The sequence below is a fragment of the Falco peregrinus genome, chromosome 2, assembly GCF_023634155.1.
Source record: "Falco peregrinus isolate bFalPer1 chromosome 2, bFalPer1.pri, whole genome shotgun sequence".
NCBI classification, from domain to species: Eukaryota; Metazoa; Chordata; class Aves; order Falconiformes; family Falconidae; genus Falco; species Falco peregrinus.
The window spans coordinates 45748025-45767197 of NC_073722.1; positions in this window are offsets into that span (position 1 = coordinate 45748025).

The window sequence follows — 19173 nt, forward strand, 5'->3', positions numbered from 1 at the left end:
GATTTCTGAGTGATTAGTAGCAGGCTGAGAGCGCTGGATGCTTGGGGAGCTTAACGATTCGTGGCCAGATTCATTCACCATGGTTAGAGTGGTGGGCATGTCACAGCTGCGATTCCTCTTGCAAAACCTCAGCCTGAAATTATTTGAAATCAGGAGTTGAGTTTTCCATCCCCCTTCTTTCCAGGTTGGCTGCCTTGCTGGGTGGGGGGAGGAGAGACATCCTCCCATCCCAGCATATACTGAAAAATACCTGGCTGAGAGGACCTGCTGGGGTGTAAGACTGTTCTTCCACTTGTTTTAAATTCTTGGGCACAGAGGGGGAAAAACTCTCACTTGCTCCAGAGTGTTGATCCCAGGGGATGCCTATCCAGATGCCATGCACGGTGGGGGCAGACCTGGTGGTGGCATGGTTGTATTTTGTCCCGGTTTGTTTGTTTTTTGAGGGAAAGATGTTAAATGGGGGATGGAAAGAATGGCTAAAGGAGGTAAATTGTAGCTATCACAGGAGCTGATGCAACATGAGGAGAGAGAAAGCCTTCACTGACTTCAGCTGTAGTCTAAGGGTTTGGCACTGGTGGAAGTTCTGGCTCAAGGGTTTTAGCAGCACAGCAATGACATGTTTTGTGACTTCCTGACAAATACACCTAACAAAATGTTAGTCCTGAATTCCAGGAATGCCTTAGTCTGATGGGGTATTGGTATAATGCCAAGGGGCTGCAGTCAAGCACATATAGAGTTGTTTCTGGGCTAGCTGACAGTGCTGCTCTGGGCTGGGTTGCCAAGTGATCTGGTACCAGAATGCAGAATGAGAAATAGGATTTGTAGCTAAATGGCCTTTTTTTTTTTTTTTTAATAATGCACAAATGCGTTACCAGCAGTATGTGTAAAAGGTGGATTTTCCCACTCAGAACATGTAACTGTGGTGTGTGCTGGCGAAGCAGTGGAGATTGAAATACAAATAGGTGAGAACACTGACTGTGCAGGAAGGCTGAAGACGGCTTAATGGGACATAAACCTTTTGGGTTGTTTTCTTCTTTTTAATGACCAAGAAAAATAGAATTAGATGCAGAATCTAATTTTCATCAATGTTGACACTTTTGGCCCTCAAACTGATTTTTTCGTTGCAAAGCTACAAATGACCTTCTGAGTTGAATAAGGTAAGGAATTCATGTAGGATTTGGACCTGGATATTCCAGTTTGTTATAAAGCAACAAGTGCTTCGTGCCTTCAATGGAGGAAAAAACACGATGGGCCCATCGTATCATTGGAAAACTCACTGCTGTTGCTGATCCTGTGAAGTGCTCAGCACTTGGTGAATAGGAATTCAGGATTTTGAGCATTTCTGGACATCTGGCCCAAGCCCTGGGTACTCTATTATCGAAGCTCAGAAATGGCTTTAAGATGCTGAACATTGATGGTGCATTATATCTGGCTGTGGAAAAGGTCAGCCCTGTTATTTGTAGAGGGAGGGTTGCCTTTGCTTCACGGCTGGCTGACTTTTTGGGCTACATGGTATAATTTATAACTACTTATTGTTTGCAGACACTGGGCTGAGGATATTTTACGTGTGAAATTTAAAATTCAGGCCATTGTAGTTGCATATGTGGAACAGAATTCTTTTGTCCAGAGGGAGACAGAGACATCTGGTTTTGTCACCCTTGGCTTCCTCTTCAGATAGAGGGGAGAAAAATAGGGACTTGGAGAGCATGAATTATCTTATCCTAAATTAGCTGTCTAAAATATTTCGGATGCAACAAACACCCAAAGTAGAAACAAATGGACACTGGCTATACAAAGAGATTGTCACTATCTCACATGGTAACATTTATGTTGTAGATGTTGGAGGTAGGCTGTGGTAACTCCTATTTCCTGGTGTCTTTCTGTTTTCTGCACAGCTTGTCTAAAGTCAAGGAATTGATGCTAATGTGCATAAAAATTAAGAACCTACTTAGTGAAGGATTTGGATGCTTGAGTAATTTTCTTAAACCTGCTCACCCTCTTGTCACAGTGAAGTCAGTTGCCTAAAAACATGAAGGAATGTAAATTCCTTAATAAATGCAGAACAATCTATCATATTTTTGGACTGTCAGACTCAGAATTTACAATTCCATGCAGAATTGCTTCAAAACTACCCAGAAATGCATTAGCTGTCATGGCCCATTTCTTCAGTGCAACTCTGGTTTTGAGTAGTAGTGGTAGCTTTTTAAGTTGTTTAAGGTGTTGTTTGGTATCGCTATGAGCAAATGAGATGAGGTCCTCTTATGCCAGGTATTGTACAAACCCAATTTAAGAGCTGTTATTGACCTGAAGAACTTCCAGTTTGATTACTAAATTGTGCAAAGAACAGGAGAAAGAGTATTTCTCCATTTTGTGTGTGGGGAGCTGACTGCTGGATTTGTTGTACTTCCATTTGCAAATCGAACAGGTTGTACATGCATGGCGGCGGGAAGTCCGAGAGCCTTGCTCCCATCTATGACAGGCTTAGGAGCCAAAAAGGGCGTGGCCTTGTGTGACAGCTAAACCTGAGCAAACTGTGAGCTGCTGCTTTTTGCTACGTCCAGACGTATGTTCTTGTCATTTCCTCTGTGGCTGTGTGATCTGAAGGAAAAAGGGGGACCCCATCCTGCCCTCCCCCCCCACCCCCCCCAACCAACCAACCAGAAACAAATCATTATTTTTGTCTGGTTATCCAGTTGAATCAATACCTCCAAAATCACGATCTCTAGATCCCAGTTGTGGGGTGTCTGACAGCTCTCTTGGATTAATGCATGGGTCATGTGAAGCTATACCATTATGCTCTTGGCTAGTGGACCTACCACCCTGACTGTGAACGATTTCTCCCAAAGAATCGCCCTAGACAGCTTGCAATAGTACCTACCTCTTTCCAGGCACTTTGTTCAAGTTAGCAAATGGGTAACTCATGTCATAAAGTACTGATTTGTATCTGTTTGGCACTGATGTCGCTAGTTTAGTGTCATAGAATAGAATCATCTAGGTTGGAAGAGAACTTTTAAGATCATCAAGTCCAACCATTAACTCAGTACTGCCAAGCTCACCACTAAAAAATGTCCCTAAGAACCACAACCATATTTTTTAAACACCTCAGGGATGGTGGCTCAAATGCTTCCCTGGGCAGCCTGTTCAATGCTTGACCACCCTTGCAGTGAAGAAATGTTTCCCAATACCCAATCTAACCCTCCCCTGGTGCAACTTGAGGCCATTTCCTCTTGTGCTGTTGCTTGTTATCTGGGAGAAGAGACAGACCCCACCTGCCTACAACCTCCTTTCAGGCAGCTGTAGAGAGCAATAAGGTCCCCCCCCAGCCCCCTTCTCTCCAGGCTGACCCCCCCACCCCCCCAGGCTGGTGCCCCAGCCCCTGCCCCAGCCCCTGCCCGGCTCTGGACACGCTCCAGCCCCTCAGTGTCTGTCTGGCCGTGAGGGGGAATGAATGTGATTCACTTTGTGGGACCAGTATCTGACTGCATAGCTGCGTGTGGATTATTGTTATGGAAATATAGGTAGTTGCCCCTTTTCTGAGAATCGGCAACACATATCAAAGCAGCAGGATGGCAAAATAAAGCAAAGAATTCAGCCTTTTCTCATCACTAGTTACACAAAACATGGAGCAAATATCACCAACAAAGACTCAGAGGAAAAAAATGCACCGCTGTTAAAGCCAAGATACTCTCCAAAGCTTTACGTTGATTGCAAGTGTCTGTGAGGAATACCTATCGACTAATTAATTTTCTTGTCTGACAAATAGCCTTTGAAATCACACAAAGTATATATAAAGTGTGTGTACGTGAGTGGTGGGTGGAGAAACATCACAAGTTACATTCTCAACGCATAAGACTTCACCTATTTCTCTGTTACAGCTGTGTGATTTCAGTACCTCCCAGTAATTACTGGTTGTCCAGCTGTCATGTAGATGCTGGTGGACCAGCCAGATGTGAACCACCCAGGACAAGCAAACAGCACAAGTCAAGTGTGCATTAACCCCTCCTAGCCTGGACAGTATGTGCCCAAGTGATCCTGCCCAAGAGAAGAAAGACTGAAGGGATCACTACGGAAGGAAAAGATTCCATGACCAGACAGCACTAGACCACATGGGATATTAAAGTTTGCTCCTTTGGAAATGGATTGAAGGAGAGGCACAGTTTATGAACAGCAGTCCATGGAAAAGTCTGTCAAAACATACTTGAATGGTTTTTGGAGAGAGGACACAGTGGGAGATCATGCTTCTGATAACAGCCAGTTAAAGACCAAGGTCATGTTGCTATGATGTGGGCCATACAACCATGTATAAGTTAACACCAGTTTTCCCTTGGGTGTTCCTTCTCCTCTGCTCTGTGTGTAGCCTGGCTGGAATTGTGTTAAGATTAACAGAATTTGGATCAAAAGCAGCAAGAGAAACAACTTGGGAAGGAGCAAGGAGAAAGTGAGATAACGTCAAGTGGTTGTTGGCATTGACTGCAATGCATTGGTGTCTTCACTGAGATCTTACATGTTGATAGACAAATAGAAGAGGACCAACAGGAAATAGCAGAAATGTTTTTTCCCTGTAGTTTCATAAGCCATTCACAAAAGCATAGCATGAACTTGGTTACAGGCAGCTCCAGAAATAATCCAGAGGTTTTATTACTGCAGAGCAAGCATTTGTGGGCGTCTTTCCTGGTCTAAGTGAGAGGAGTCCTACAACATCGGTCCTCAATGATGCTTAAAAATAAAAGCCTGGGTCTTTGAACAGAAGTGTGCTTCTTTTAGAATTTTTGATATCCTCTGAGGCTGTTTATCTCTTGTTGCTTCCTCTGTGCGCGTGAGCAGAGTTTCACTTGTTTCTTTGTCCCATAGTAAGGTGATTGCTGAAACAGAGAGGGTTTTGCCTGGCTTGCTTACCCATCCCCTGTGTACTTAACTAAAACTGAACAGTACAACGCAGTTGCTTCCAGGTGTAATCTTGGTTAAACCTCAACACCTTTCCCTTCTCATGGCCTTTGCTATCAGCACTCCAGAAAAACCACAAGGGGGGAATGATAAAAATTGATTTCTGTTTCACTAGAAATATTTCCCCTTTTGGCCACAGACTGAGACTGTTCTGACTCTAACCGGTCCTCCCTGGGGTTTGATAACAGTAGCTCACAGGAGGCTCTAGCTTATCTGAAGACCAAACAGTAAATTTCTCATTTCCGCTTAGTGGTGAGGTGTTTAATTGCTGCTTAGTTTCGCCAGTCAAGTAATTCACATTGATGTGCTAAAAGCAGCCACTAGCAGTTAAGCTTGCATCCAGGGGCTGTGGTGAACGATCCTGACATCTTTTTGCAGGCACCGGCTCTGCAGGCTGAGAGCATTCAAGTTTCTCCTCTCGAGTGGGCAAGCAATCTATAGAAAATTAAGTCTGAAAAGCCATGAGAGGTTGTGAAAGGCAGCTTAAAGAGAGGCTCTATTGGGCGAAATTCCTTGCCCTGCACAAATTCAGGTTGAGAATTAAGGTGTTGCCAGCTTACTGGTAATTTAGAAAGAGAAGTACTGCTTAAATACAGAGAGACAGGGTTGAACAAGGAACAAAGGATATTCACTTCATAAAATCCACGTGAATTCATGTATTTATTGAACGAATGCTGTCCTTAAGGTTGTATCAAGTTATAGAGGTAGGTAGATAGGGAGATGGCTCAATGCAGAGTCTGTAACTCTGCTTGGTGAACTCAATCCTCACTTGCACTGCTGTACATCAGGAGTAACTCTTCCAAAGTCTAAAGCCCTGCCTTGCATGGCTATTTGCAGCTTTTGGCAGTGGATGTAAAATGCTGCTTCTAGTTCAAAATTGTAGGAAGTTCTGACTTGGTAGCAATTTAAATCTGTCTTGTTCTCTATGGAGTAACTGTGGGTCTGCTCCAAAGTAGCATAAACAAATAGTTTGGTCTTTTTCTTTTTTCTAATTTACTGGGTTTTTTTTAATTATTATTTTGCTCTTGCCTCTTCTGGCGGTCTGATATTACCAGCCCTGTGTGGGAGCTCCATGCACAAGATGCAGAACACCCTGCACATATCTGAATATCTATAGGTACAGGGGCTGCAGAACTTGAAGGCAGATAAACAATTTATTTTCATGAGTTAGAAATGGCCAGATAACTCATGAGTGGCAGAGTACAGCGGAGCCAGAGTCAATGGTGCATGAGTGTACTGAAGCCAGGGGAAGTAAATTGTTTGCTGCAACTTTTCAGACTGGCTGCTGTGCCGGATGGGGAGTTACGGTTGTACCACCTTGGGGTCTGCCTGTGCATGTTTTATTACTGTCGTTGTAGAGCTTGTAGCGTGATAGGTTATTAGGGAGTGATCACTGGGTTTTAGTTTCTTGGTGGGTCATAGCATCAGTGTTGCTGGAACACTGCTTTGGCTCTTCTGCAAAGGGCAGATTCATGGCTGCCACAGAGCTCCAGAAATAATTTGCTTAATAAGATATTAATCAGTTGACCGCATACTTTAAGAGGTACAATTGCTGTAATTGCTGGCTAGGTAATACAAAGCTGCCACTCACGATTAGCACAGGCGCTCTTCTCCAGTTCAGATAATGCAAATAGACACAAAGAGATCAACCAAGATCAGTCATAACAGCTGCCTGATATTCAGACTTCAGGTATGAGGCTCCCTAGACAAAATGAAAGCCTTGGAGTATGAAATAGCCACACAACTCCAGAAAGTCACATCTTAGAAAAGGGCCTGTAACTCCTGCTCCCAAACTTATTTCACCCTCCGTGCAGTACTGCAATCTGATGGTGGTTTGAGAGATATTCTCCTTGTCTTTCAGTAAATGAATATATGAATTGAAAGGAAGTGGTAGCGTGGTCCACCTGAGAGCTATTACCTAGAACAAAGTTTATCTACATATTTTAAACTCCAAGTAGTAGGTTATTTCTTAAACAAACAAACAAACCAACCACACCACCACCCCAAAACAAAACACATTCCCTCCCAAAATCCGCTCCACTTGGCTGAAACCCCTGGGTGGTTTCTCATACCCAACCCTCAGCTGTTTGCATTCATCTGAGTTTGATGTCTTCAAACTGAGAACCACAAACCCGAGAATCGATATCATCTACTGAGCACAGCACAGTATAAAACCAATCAATTAATTCCTTTATATGGAAAAGGAGCTGGAGCCCAACTCATCTCCCCTCTCAGGCAAATTACAGCGATAAGAGAGTTTCCCTGAGCTGCAACCAGAAGCACCAGCTTTCTGTGCATTTATCCTATAATTGTGTATAACATGCGTGGAGGTGAGATGCAATTTTATTCACAAAAGTTCCATTATCTTTAATCAGCTTTTACATAATTTCCTTTGTATCTGATTGTTTTAGTTTTAAATATGTAAAATGTTTCCTTTCGATGCCTGTGTAGTCAAAAGGTGAAGAACTCAGACTATGTTCACAAAAATACTCCATTCATAGGACCTTTAGCAGTGTGAATTGTGAAAACAGGAATACAGAAACTTGTTTTCAGGGGAAGAATTTTGAACCATTTAAGCATCTTCCCACAGCTGGGCCCTAAAATGCTTTAGAGTAAAACATTTTATGAAACCATATTAGAATCCACATCAGTAGGAATAAACAAGATGATAGAAACCAGAGAAATGAGGCCTTTTTGAATAGGCTGTTTGAAAAAAATATGGTGCTGATGATGTGCTGCTTATCACTTTCATTTGAGACCAGATTTTTAGATCCTGATCCTGTAAGATGCTAAAATTTGTAGAAATTTAAGGGAGTAAACAGATCTCGGCAAACCTTATGAATTAAGCATTGATGTGCCTCAGTGAAAAGCTGTCTTCACTTTTCTGAGGGCTGAAGATGGTCAGCAATGCACTAAACTTGACAAGAAGAGCAGCCTTTCAAAGCCTTTTGCCAGCAGGGAGAAGTAGCGCATCATATGCATCTGAATGCTTCGTTGCAGTGTGGGCTGCAAGCCGGGTGTTTTGGTCCAAGGAAGGGGTGGACCAACTAGTGAGAGAATAGAAGCATGCTAATAAAATGATCACCCCCCCTTAGATTTTTAAATGTTTAAATAATATTTTATTCTTTTATTTGGGTTAAATAATGTTGGTGTAGTCTTCAAGTATTACATATTACATCTTGTAGGAGATGAGGAAATTGCCTACTACTGTGTTCATGGGCTCGAACAGTATTCAGTGTCACAAATTAGGAAAACTTTTTATGTGTAAAGATGGTGAAATGCTGCAATATGCTGGCTAGGGAGGTACTGGAGTCTTTGATGCTTGAGTTATTTAGTAAGTCAGATAATCATCAGTCAGCAATGATGCAGCTGTATCTGATCCTGCTTTTGGAGAGCAGGATGCTCTCAAATCCTAATTTTCTGCAGCTCAGTGTGGGCATCTCAGGGCTGCTCACTGATGTACACCTGGGTTTGGTGTACACCCTACCTCCCTGCTGAGCATCTGACAGGCATGATAACCTGAGAACTCTGTTCCTGCAGGTGGCTGCCTCTGCTTTTGACATGGAAAATTCAAATGTGCCTTGGGCCTGTCTGATCTGTCTCCTCCCTGTTCTCTCCCATGCTGGTGGTTCAGTCCCATCTGGTTTCAGGGCTTTAGATCTTTCCCAACCCTGTAGATTGCTCAGTTGTGGGCAGCATCTCTGTCTTCTAAGTTTATATTACTTATTCAAGAGCAAATATAATCTAAGGAAAACTTTACTAAGCAGGTGAACTCAGAGATTTATTTTTTTTCTTTTCACAGCTCTTAACTTGACAGATCTCCATGGTTATGGGCTCCTTTACACCACCTCACCTGCAAATAGCACGTTTACTGCCCAGCATGTGAAGGTGTTACTGCTGTTCAGAGGGGAGATTTTTCCAGCATATGATAAGCATTAAACAATGTCTTCTATTTTTAACATTTTTTTTCTTAGAAACAGCTGAACTATTTGTTTGATAATTTCCAGAGTACACTTACTAGAGACACAAATCTGAGAAGAAAAAAAATCCAGTGTATAAGACTAAAGTTTAACAGATCTATGAGCAATTGGAAGCAGATTTTATATACAGAATATCAGTTAACCATAATAATTGGCAAATCCTGGGAATGCCTAGGTGGCACATGTAATATATGGTGGTATGCATAATGTAGGTGTCAGGTCTTCCTTTTGCCCAGCTAGAGCCTTCTGGTGGCCAAAGCCCTGACAGTCACTTTGCTAAAAATCTAGGCAAAGGAGTTTTCCTTTCATCGTGTCAAAGCTCTGAAAGCTTTCCTATTCACCTGTATGTGGCTGTACCATGTACAACAGTTGTCAACAGGTGAAACTGGATCCTGGAGCAGAGGTACCAATGAGAACAGCTTCATGCTTAGGTTTCCCTGTTGCAGCACTTACTGTATTGCTTTTGTACCTTTGGAAACACCTTGTAAAACCACCAGAGCATAAGATTGACTCTCCCCACCCATTCCTGAGCGTCTGTCTAACCAAGTATAATTGCCTCAGTCTAAAATGCCTCTCATTTTATACGCCACTTCCTTGCATGGGTGTTTAGACTTTTGTTGCTTCTGTGGCAGTGTGTTGGGACTGAAAGGCAGCTAATGGGGATGGATTCCCTCCTGCTGTTTGCTGGTGATAATGCCTGTTGGCTTAGATCCAGGATTTGCTCAAGTGCTTTCATGTCCTACCACACATACAGAGCACTTCCCTGGGTCACGAAGCCACCTGGGAACAGCCAGAAAGGAGAAGCTGCCACTAGGTCAGCCAGAAGCTCAGCTCACCTCGCTTGCTGGGTGCCTGAGCAAGGGATTGCTGAGTAGGTTCATTCTAAGGAAGTGTTACACAGTAGTGCCCAGCAGCGTTATGTTTTCCAAGACAAAATGCTCTTGCTCATGTGGACCAGGATAGGGTCCCTTTCTGCATCTGCCATGTGGCCTAATTGCTTCACTCGGCCTTGATTAGCAGCTCAGGATTCAAGATTCCTGAGACATGTGGTGTAAATCCTTTTCTTCAAGGCTGTTGTATGTGACACACTGGTCATCACCACCGTAACTCTGGGATCAGTGGCAGTGATACCCGCTGTTGGCTAGGTGCATAGCCCAGGGACATAAGCCTCTGTAGCCTGCACTGTCCTTGGCTGCAATTGCATGTACCAGCAACAGTGAGACCCTGGAGACCTTCACCTATCTTCCTCTTGAACCTTAAATGTACAGCACCTTCAGCAGAGAGGTCCTGAGTCGTCACTAGTCTCAAGTGAGTGACGTTTATTTTCCCTCTGTTGCCTATTCCCTTTCTGAAAGAAGGAAGATCAATGGACTATTTCAGCTCACATGACCTCTGGGAATAGAGGATGCTGCCAGAGTAATTTTTTTAAGAAAGAGGGGGGCAGGCAAGGGGAAAGAAATTAAAAAAAATTAAGTCTAAATACAGCCTCTTCCATGACCCCTCTCCAAAACCAGTATTATCCTAATAAAATAATGTGCTGCTCGTATTTTTTTTTTCTCTCAACAAGGACTGTGAGTTCATTTGTTTGTTTTACATTGCTTGCTCGGAACAGTGTAGCTCTATGAGGTTAAAGAGATCCTCCGAGAAAGATCCTATTGATTTTAATTACCGAGAAACGGCCCACAGGGACAAAAGGACTTTGGCTGTTTATTTAGCCATCGCTGTGCTGCAGTATTGTGTAAGGAGAGATCAAATCAGTTGCCCTCATTATTACAATAATAATAAGGCAGAAAAGGTGCCTCAGGGTCTCAGGATTATTTTTTTTAAGAGGCAATAACCTCCACCACTCCTCCCACTAATAAAAGGCAGACTTGAGGAACAAGGAGCAATTACTATTAGTCAATATTAATTCAATTACACTTCTGTTATTTATATCATGAAAAGGATTGTTTAACATTTTAGAAATATCCCAATCAAACCAGGGGCCGCATCTGTTCTTTTACAGATTGATTTTATCACTGCTAAATGCATGTTGAATGGTTTCTACCTCCTTTGGACTGAAGCTGAAGTGAATTAGTTATTCAGCATCAACAGCAGTTAAACCATGTACCCGGTGGTACAATGAGTGTTTATAATAGTAATGGGGCTGGGAACACACCTACTTGGGTGTTAGACTGGAAACCCTCCAAGGATGAGCAAGCATCACTTGCTTGGGATCTCTTCCCACCCGTTCTGGGCTAACCCCAGGCCAGATTTATGGTGGTCTTGGTGAGAGCAGAAATCCATTTGTTCTGCTTATGCTATTTGCTAGGGTTTTTTTTTTTTTGTTTTGGGTTGTTTTTTTTTGTTTGTTTGGTTTTTTTGTAGCCTGTGCCTCTGAGTTGGTATCTGCTCTGTGACTTGGCATGTGTTGCCTCATGAGAACTTAGTATTTCCCCATGGGTATTCTCTTGCTTAAATACTTCTTAATGAATGCTTGATGCTTTTGGCCAGAAGTGCCCAAACAACCAAATTACCGTGCTTTATGTGACTTGTGTCTCATATCTCACTTATGCCTCAAAGAAAAATTAGCCCATATTCTTGTTGGCATCGATCTTATAAAACTGCACTTGAGTGACCAAGAGCAATCCAGCAGATGGGTGCATGGGGGCTGGTTGTATAAAAGTCAGTGTTTTAATATGGAGGTGAGGAAAGCTGGAAACAGTAGCTGAAGACAGAATTGGTCTTTCAAACACCTTGGCCAGGCAATGTGTAGATGCACGTTGTTATTGGTATGGAAAAAATAATGGAGCTGCAAGTCCTTGAAATGAAGCTGTAATTTAACTGTGATCTGTGGGAGCCCTGTGCTTGCTGAAGACTCTGCAGCAGGGCTTTAAAGAGAGTCCAGGGACAAGCAGTTTATCTGTCAGTATCATTTGCAGTCTTCTGTGCAAAAGGCATGGCAGAAGTTGACTCAATGTCTGTGCACCAGCTCAGCAACCGACTTCACACTTAAGGGTTTTCTTTTTTTTCCCTTTAAATCATGGCACTAGGAAAGGATTTCCTGGTTCTTGTTCTGCTTCACTTGAAGCTTTTTGAACTTCAGAAGATGTCACATGTGGGTTTAGCTGTTTGAATCATCCTTTCAGCCACAAAATTTGTGTTTCACTGACTGCTAATGTGATTAATAGAGTTTCGAAGTACTTCAAGCAGAGAGGTTTCAGCTGGTAAGGTTAATGCAGCACAGCACCAGGCACGTGTTGCAGGTCAGTCCCTTGTTTAAATATGTTGTTCTGATGGTGCTTCCCTAAATGCCCAAAGATGGTGTAGATTTGCCCAGGAGGCTACGGAGGGCATGTTTCTGAGCGGTGAGCTGCAACATTGCCCCAGGATGTGGGAAAACTCCGCAAGTGCAGGAGCTTTCCCAGTGATTTGCTTTTACAAGTTAGGTTAAAACAGCTGACTCAAAATAACTTAGTAATATTTTATCTTTTGTCAATGTATTAGTTTACTGTTTGACTAGTTACACAAAATGGAGCACATGAACCCAACTAGATTGTCTTTGTTATGCTCACTTTTTAACTGAACTGAAATAGTCTGTCGCTGACTGGTAAGAGCCACTGTTGATAGTGAGGGTGGGAAGCAGCACAAATGGATTTAGAAAGGTGATGAGCAGCTAATAACAAAAAAACCCCAAGATGGGTTCTAAAATTGTATTTTAGGTCTCTAATTGCATCCCAGGTTTGAAGACTGCATGTTACATGCTTCCAGTTTCTGCACCAAGAACGTGGACTAGGAACGTACTTCTTCAGACTGTCCGATCCGGCCATGATTTATGCTATTTCTGTTCTATTCTGTTTTGTGACATATTCTGTTTCCGTGATCAACCCACGCCTCAGAAGTTGTCAGTATAGGAAGTCTGTGTCTAAGAAGAGAAGTAGAATAATTAAACTTATTTTCAATGTGATAGCATGGAGGAAGGATGGATGATGATGCTATTGTGGACTGCAGATATTGTGAAGGAGGTGTCCCCTAACGAGAAGTCAGAATTAGCTGATGGAGAAGTAGCTTCAATTAGTAGTTTGGGAGAAATTGATTTCTAAGGAAAGATTAAGTCTTAAATGTATAGAACAGAGATAAGCAAGTACAAAATGCAGAATGTGCAGACAGTCTGTAAAACTGTATGTAAGTATCACAGATGATCAGGGTTTATTCTATGAAAACCGGGGGTGTGAACTGGGGTGTTGGTGGTTTCTATGGATGTGTCTGAGTAGGCTTTTCTAGACAAACTTTTTCAGGCAGCTTGTAAATGCTAGCTGAGTGCTGTAACAGCATACAGCACAAGGTATGCTAACCGGCCAGGTATTTATTTTTTATTAACATTATTTTGAAGTTTGCACCGGGATCACATATGTTCTGAAGTTTTCAGGTATGGTCTCCCTTTCCAGATACCTGGAGCTGAAAGCTATGCTCCAGCTATGCTGAGATTAATAAAGAATTAACCGTAAATTGGACTGAGACTTCAGGTAAAGTTCTTTTTGTCTGTGGCCTAGCTCCCCACTGGTAAACTGCACCCCTTCTCTTATCTATTTAAGTTTTAAACATATTTTAAGTTTTTTCTTGGTAAAACCCATGAAATGATTTCTTCAGTGTCCCTAACTCAGCCCTCAATGTGGAGGTCAGCCTTGGTAATGTTTTTCCAGTACCTCCTCATCAATCCCAAGGACCTGTTTGCCTTTTGTCCTCTTCTCAGTCCTTCCCTTATCTCCCGTTTCCCTATCTTTTCATCTCTATGTCTTTCTCTCTGTCTATTCCATCTGCATACAAAGTACGCCAGTCTCTTTCATTTCATATATTCTGAATTAAACCCCTACTCTTCTCTTGTTCAGCCCTGGGTTTGTCCTCAGCTCACTTGAGGGGGCATCTAGAGCTGCTGTTTCTGCTTCTGTTCCTGCTCTTCTGAAAACCTTGTAGTACTTTACCTGTTCAGTAAGTACAAAAAACCTGTGGAACTCCTTGCTGCTTTGAGATAAAAGGGCTGTTGAAGGTCCACAGAGGTCTCACGTCACCTCTATGCATGCTACCTCCTGGTGCTCCTTACACATTAGCCAGCTTGTCTACTGTCTGCTGTATGGGGCTATATGTTAAAAACATTCCAAAAGCCTGAGGTTCACAAGCTCTTTTGGGCAGACACTCTCTCCTAGTTGTGGGAGTGTCTGAAAAAAATTCTGAGAAATCTCTGGGAAATTGAGTGAAACTGTCCCAGATTTCACCAGTATCTGCAACCCTCTTTGGCAGGCTAATTCTTACCCGGGCATATGAATAATTATATATCTTAGCTAGACATAATGTGAAGGGTATTAACTGAGTCTTGCAAGGGAATTTTGCTTGATTCTATGGAAAATTATGGGTGGGGCCCAATCCCCAATGAATTTATAGCAGATCAGGTCACTATGCTTGGGTGGCTGTATGACAGTGTTGCAGAACAGAAAATCTTGCAGCTGAAAGCACTTTTGAATCAGAAGGAGAGAATAAAAGGATTCTCTTGTTCACCCTTTTGGTCATGGCTTTTGGTTATGGTTATAGCTTAACATAACTACCCGTCAAACAACCGTGTATTTTTATGATCGCTTGTAGGGTGGTTGGTTGTTGCACAGGCACAAAAGATTTAAAGCTGTTCTCTTTTTGTTTTTTCTTTTTGAAAGCTACATTAATTGTTCTGATGTCTGAGCATCTGCCCGATACGCATTGTTTCCCCTGCAGACCAAGGAAGACAATAGCTAAATACAAATTTATTGAAGAGGCAAGCTATAAACCCTGAATTTGGCATAATATTTTAATGGAAATCATACTTTGTCAAAGGCACATGTATCAAATTCTCTTGCTGGAGATTACAGTTCATCAGTACCAGCATTAGTTAAAAATATCCCACTGAACTCACCCACTGCTCTGCTGTTTCTGTATATAGCTTTTTAGCTTTAGAAACTCATGGCTAATTGCAGACAGGCATGTGCCTCTTATTAATTCGAATACATAAAATGAAATGTACTTTGTAAAGGTATTCACTTTTCTGTTAACTCATCCATTCAGTTCTTCAGCTTTCATTTTATGTATTTTTTACAGTGTTAACTGGTGAAAGCTGATTCATTATCTGCTGTCCTAAGTTTACCTACTCTCAATAACTCACAACTTCAGGTCACCCTGCAGTGCCTCCTTTCGCCTTCGCTCAGATACCATGTCTAACTGAATGGAATTGACCTGTTTAAGGCCTCTTCACTCCAACTGAATTATTTGATCATAGCCACAGACATCTGTTTGGGGCAGTAATTGGTTGTTTATAAGAGCAGAGGAGAGCCACCAGCAGCAACAGCAGCGGCAAGACAATAAAGGAAGGGACAAGCATGGAGGGCATGTAGACAGGTCCTGACAGACCACTGTCTGCTCGAGATAAGCAATGCAGATTAGTTATATGCACTCTATCTCACCACTGGGGCCTAATAATCCCCTTTAGCACTCATTCACAGTTATGTAGCAGACAGAAAACTAATACGGGGGGAATCTGGTTCTACTGCCTTGCCACAAATCTCAGACACAGTTTCTGGAGTCTGCGGGATTTTACCGTACAATTAGTTTTAAATGTCAATTTCATGGCGGCTCATGAGATGGAAAATAGAAGAATAGTAGGTAAAGATACCCATTGCAAACTAGATTATTTGAGAGTAAAAGATGGCTATTCAAGATGTGCCTGTCACTACTGCTTCCTGGCTTGACAGCGACAATATGAACATCGAGGTAAAGGTAAAGGATGACAAAAATGTAACCTGAAGGGCTGAAAAAAAAAAAATGACATGGCATTTCTGTGCTGTTTGTGTACAGCGAGAAAACAATGTGGATTTTAATTGATTTGCAAAACCTTGTTGCAATTATCATGGAACACAAGATGGTCGCGCTTGAGGGTGACTTGCAGTGGCAGCAGGCGTGTAAAGTAGTGCGCAATGCGCTGGGATTGTCCTGTTAGAGCTGCACATGGGTTTTCCCTCACTGTCAAACCGAAACATATGACACACCTTGTAGGTGCTGCCTGTCAGGGTTTAAAAGAGACTGGAAGATGCTGGGATTTGATTAAGAGAACTCCATGTTTGCATTCAAATGCTGAAATAAGTAATTTTTAACTACATGCTCAAACGAAAATGCATTTGCAAAGCAGAAAAATGGCAGAATAAGGTTTATTTTAGTTCAATTCACTTTTGCAGAAAGTAGGAGAAAATATGTGATCGCATACTGTTTTTCCACAGCCAGCTGTAACTCTAGCATTGCTGTTTTGATTGCTCGACCTTGCAACCTTAACAATTTTATTTTAAAGGCACACCCAACATGAGCATAATCACATACATCTGCTAGGTGGCCTCTTTCAAAGCCCATGTGATGAATAGGGGACAGCTACGCTATTTGTCACTGGCTGTTGGTCAGACCCACATCACATTCAGACAGACACAGAAAACCCTGTCACATAAAGGCTCCAGCACTACGAGTTAGGGACGGTGACCACCCACCTCCTCTAGACATGGGTCATCCCAATGTTATAGATCCAATGACTTTTCTACTGCACTGTGCTGTCCTGCATTCTGCACATGGAGAACTGTAGACAGAAATTGCTTTCTGAAATTATTACAAGTTTTGAAGTATACTGATACTAATTTTTGTAAATTGGTCTGGATTACTAAGTATTTCCAGGGTGTTCTCATATTGCAAAGTCACTCACATGTAGATCTAGATCTTTCCTAGAAAGAAGTGTTTTTAGAAGTCCACCAAATTACTAGAAGGTTCCTATTAATTTTATTTTTGAGTTAAGAGCCTGAAATTTGCCAAGCAATTGATATTTGTTATCGTTCTGAGCCAGTGTGGGGAAGGAGAGAGTGCAAAGACTGATATCAAGACTGACAGATACTGGGATGTTTGTTTGAATCCCAGAAACACAGATAGTGGGATGTGGTGCAGGTGTTGGATCCAAAAGATTGTCATAAATGTAGTTGTTGTTGAGCTGTGCCACTCATTTTGTGGATAGCAGTCTCTCTCTGATGTAAATGTGTGCTCATAAACAAATGGGTAAGAAATACTATTCTCTGCAAGTGTCAAGTTTTTAGTGGTACAAACAAAGCAACTCTGGCTCCTGAGCTTTTCAAGTCCTGCTTCTTGAAATGTAGTAATTCTTTATGCAAATAATCATGAAAGCTGACTGTAGGCACCAGTGGGAAGGGGAATCTAACCTCAAACCACTTCCTTTAAAAACATTCCTACTAGTCAAAGTGATATTTTTCAAATTTTTCAGTTTACAGCCTGTATTGAAAAAAAATTCATATTATCATTCAGAAGCCAACAAAAGGATCCATGCGGCATTCTTCCACTAGTGACGAAGTGCTGCACCTTGCTGCACCTTATTGCTAATGACATCTTTACTTTGATGTCAATTTGTTCTCTTTATTAGCAGAGATAAACTTTCATGAGCCAAAACTCCTTTTGTGACTTCAGAGCGTTTGTCATCTTTTCACCCTTCCTCCCTTCTGTATCCAGCGTGGAATTAGCAACATACTGAAAATACTCTTTTCTGAGTCTTGTACTAGTAATAAAGTAAAGCACCTGCTTGTAGTGCATATTGGATACCTACTGCATAGCTAGTGGTGGTAAATAATTTTGCTGCACATAATGGTTTGCTCTCCTGAAAGACTCCTCATTGCCCTTTCCCCTTATAATTTTGTTGGTGCCTTCTTGCTTCTGTTCTGTTTGGCTGTGTCCGGAGTCATGTTTCTTTTTTTTTTGACACAGCATACACACTGCCAGGCATTGCCAAACATGGGGCTATCCTTCTTCCTCTGATGAGAGATGAGGTCTTTGCTGCCAGCCTCACAAGCACACACAATTTCTGATGTGTATTACTGGAATTGTGTGCATTTTTTGGGGGGATGCGTAATGAAAATTGCTGACCTAAAATCTTGGAATAATTTTCTTTGCTTAAGCAATACTATTTTTAATTTCATGATCAATGTGCTTGATCAGTCTGCCACAAAAAATTTTTGCAGATGTCTTTCTATGTTCAATATTGTATTGGGTGTCTCAATATCCCACCTGTGTTCTGCACAGGTCACTCTCCACATGCATCTCTAAGAAGTCCTGTGTTTCTGGCACGAATTTCGCATGCAATATGGAATCTGATTTAGAAGAGTGGTAAAATTTTCACGGGACATAAGACTTGCATGTAGAATGCACTTTTATTGGGTTTTCTTAGTTATTGATAGCAGCTTCAAAACTCACCAGTAAGGGACAGAACCCTCAGCCACTGTAAATCCGCATGGCTCCGTTGAAATCAGCAGAGCTTTGCTACTTTACACATCTGTTCCATGGTTTTTATCGAGGAATTTTTTTATTCTGCATTGCCAGAGTTATTGAGCAAGCAGGCTGTAAAGCACAGCAATGTTTTTCACTCCATCTACGCGTCCTGTGTTTGTTATCTAATTGCCAATAGACTGAACTGCAAAGGGACTGTATTTTTCAGCCAAATGGCCTGTAAGTAGCAGGAAATCTTATGCTCTTACCTCTTTGATCAAGACAAGAGCATCCACGTTTTACATAATGAGAGAAATCAACTGTTCTTTATCAGTGCTTTTTGTGCAATTGCAAATCTTTAAAGCCTAGCTGCTGCTTGGATTTAACAACTGCATCCCAACCCTCCATGCATCAGGAACACACAGGTCGCTTTTATACAACTGCAGTGAATATCATTGTTTGTAGCTAGGCTGAGGTAAAATTCAGCCTCAGATGTTCATGCAGGGATCCCCGGCTGCTCAGAGGGAGCAGTGGGCTTCCATTCCAGAGGGGATTGCAAGTCTTTATTTAAATTCAAATTACATATTTCTTGTGAGTTATTTGTGAATTACAATTAAGTGATAAATTAGCGATATAAAGACAATTTACAGTGTCTCTGGTCCCTCCAGATTTCTGGGTGGTTGTGGACTCTGTGACTATATGAACAGGAGAACTGAAGTTCTCACTCATGTGCTTTATTATGGGGTGTGCAGAAGCACCTCTCAGGCTGCAGCCCCAGTTTCTTATCCATAACTGTAATTTATTATTTGGACATGTGAGCAGACCTGATTCCTTATTATTTCATTGTGTCTTCCCCAGTATGTTCGGTCTCACCCAGTTCAGGTGCTGCAGGACTGACCTGTACGATCGGTATGTTTCCCTCCTGGGAAACCATCTGGAGGTGCAAATT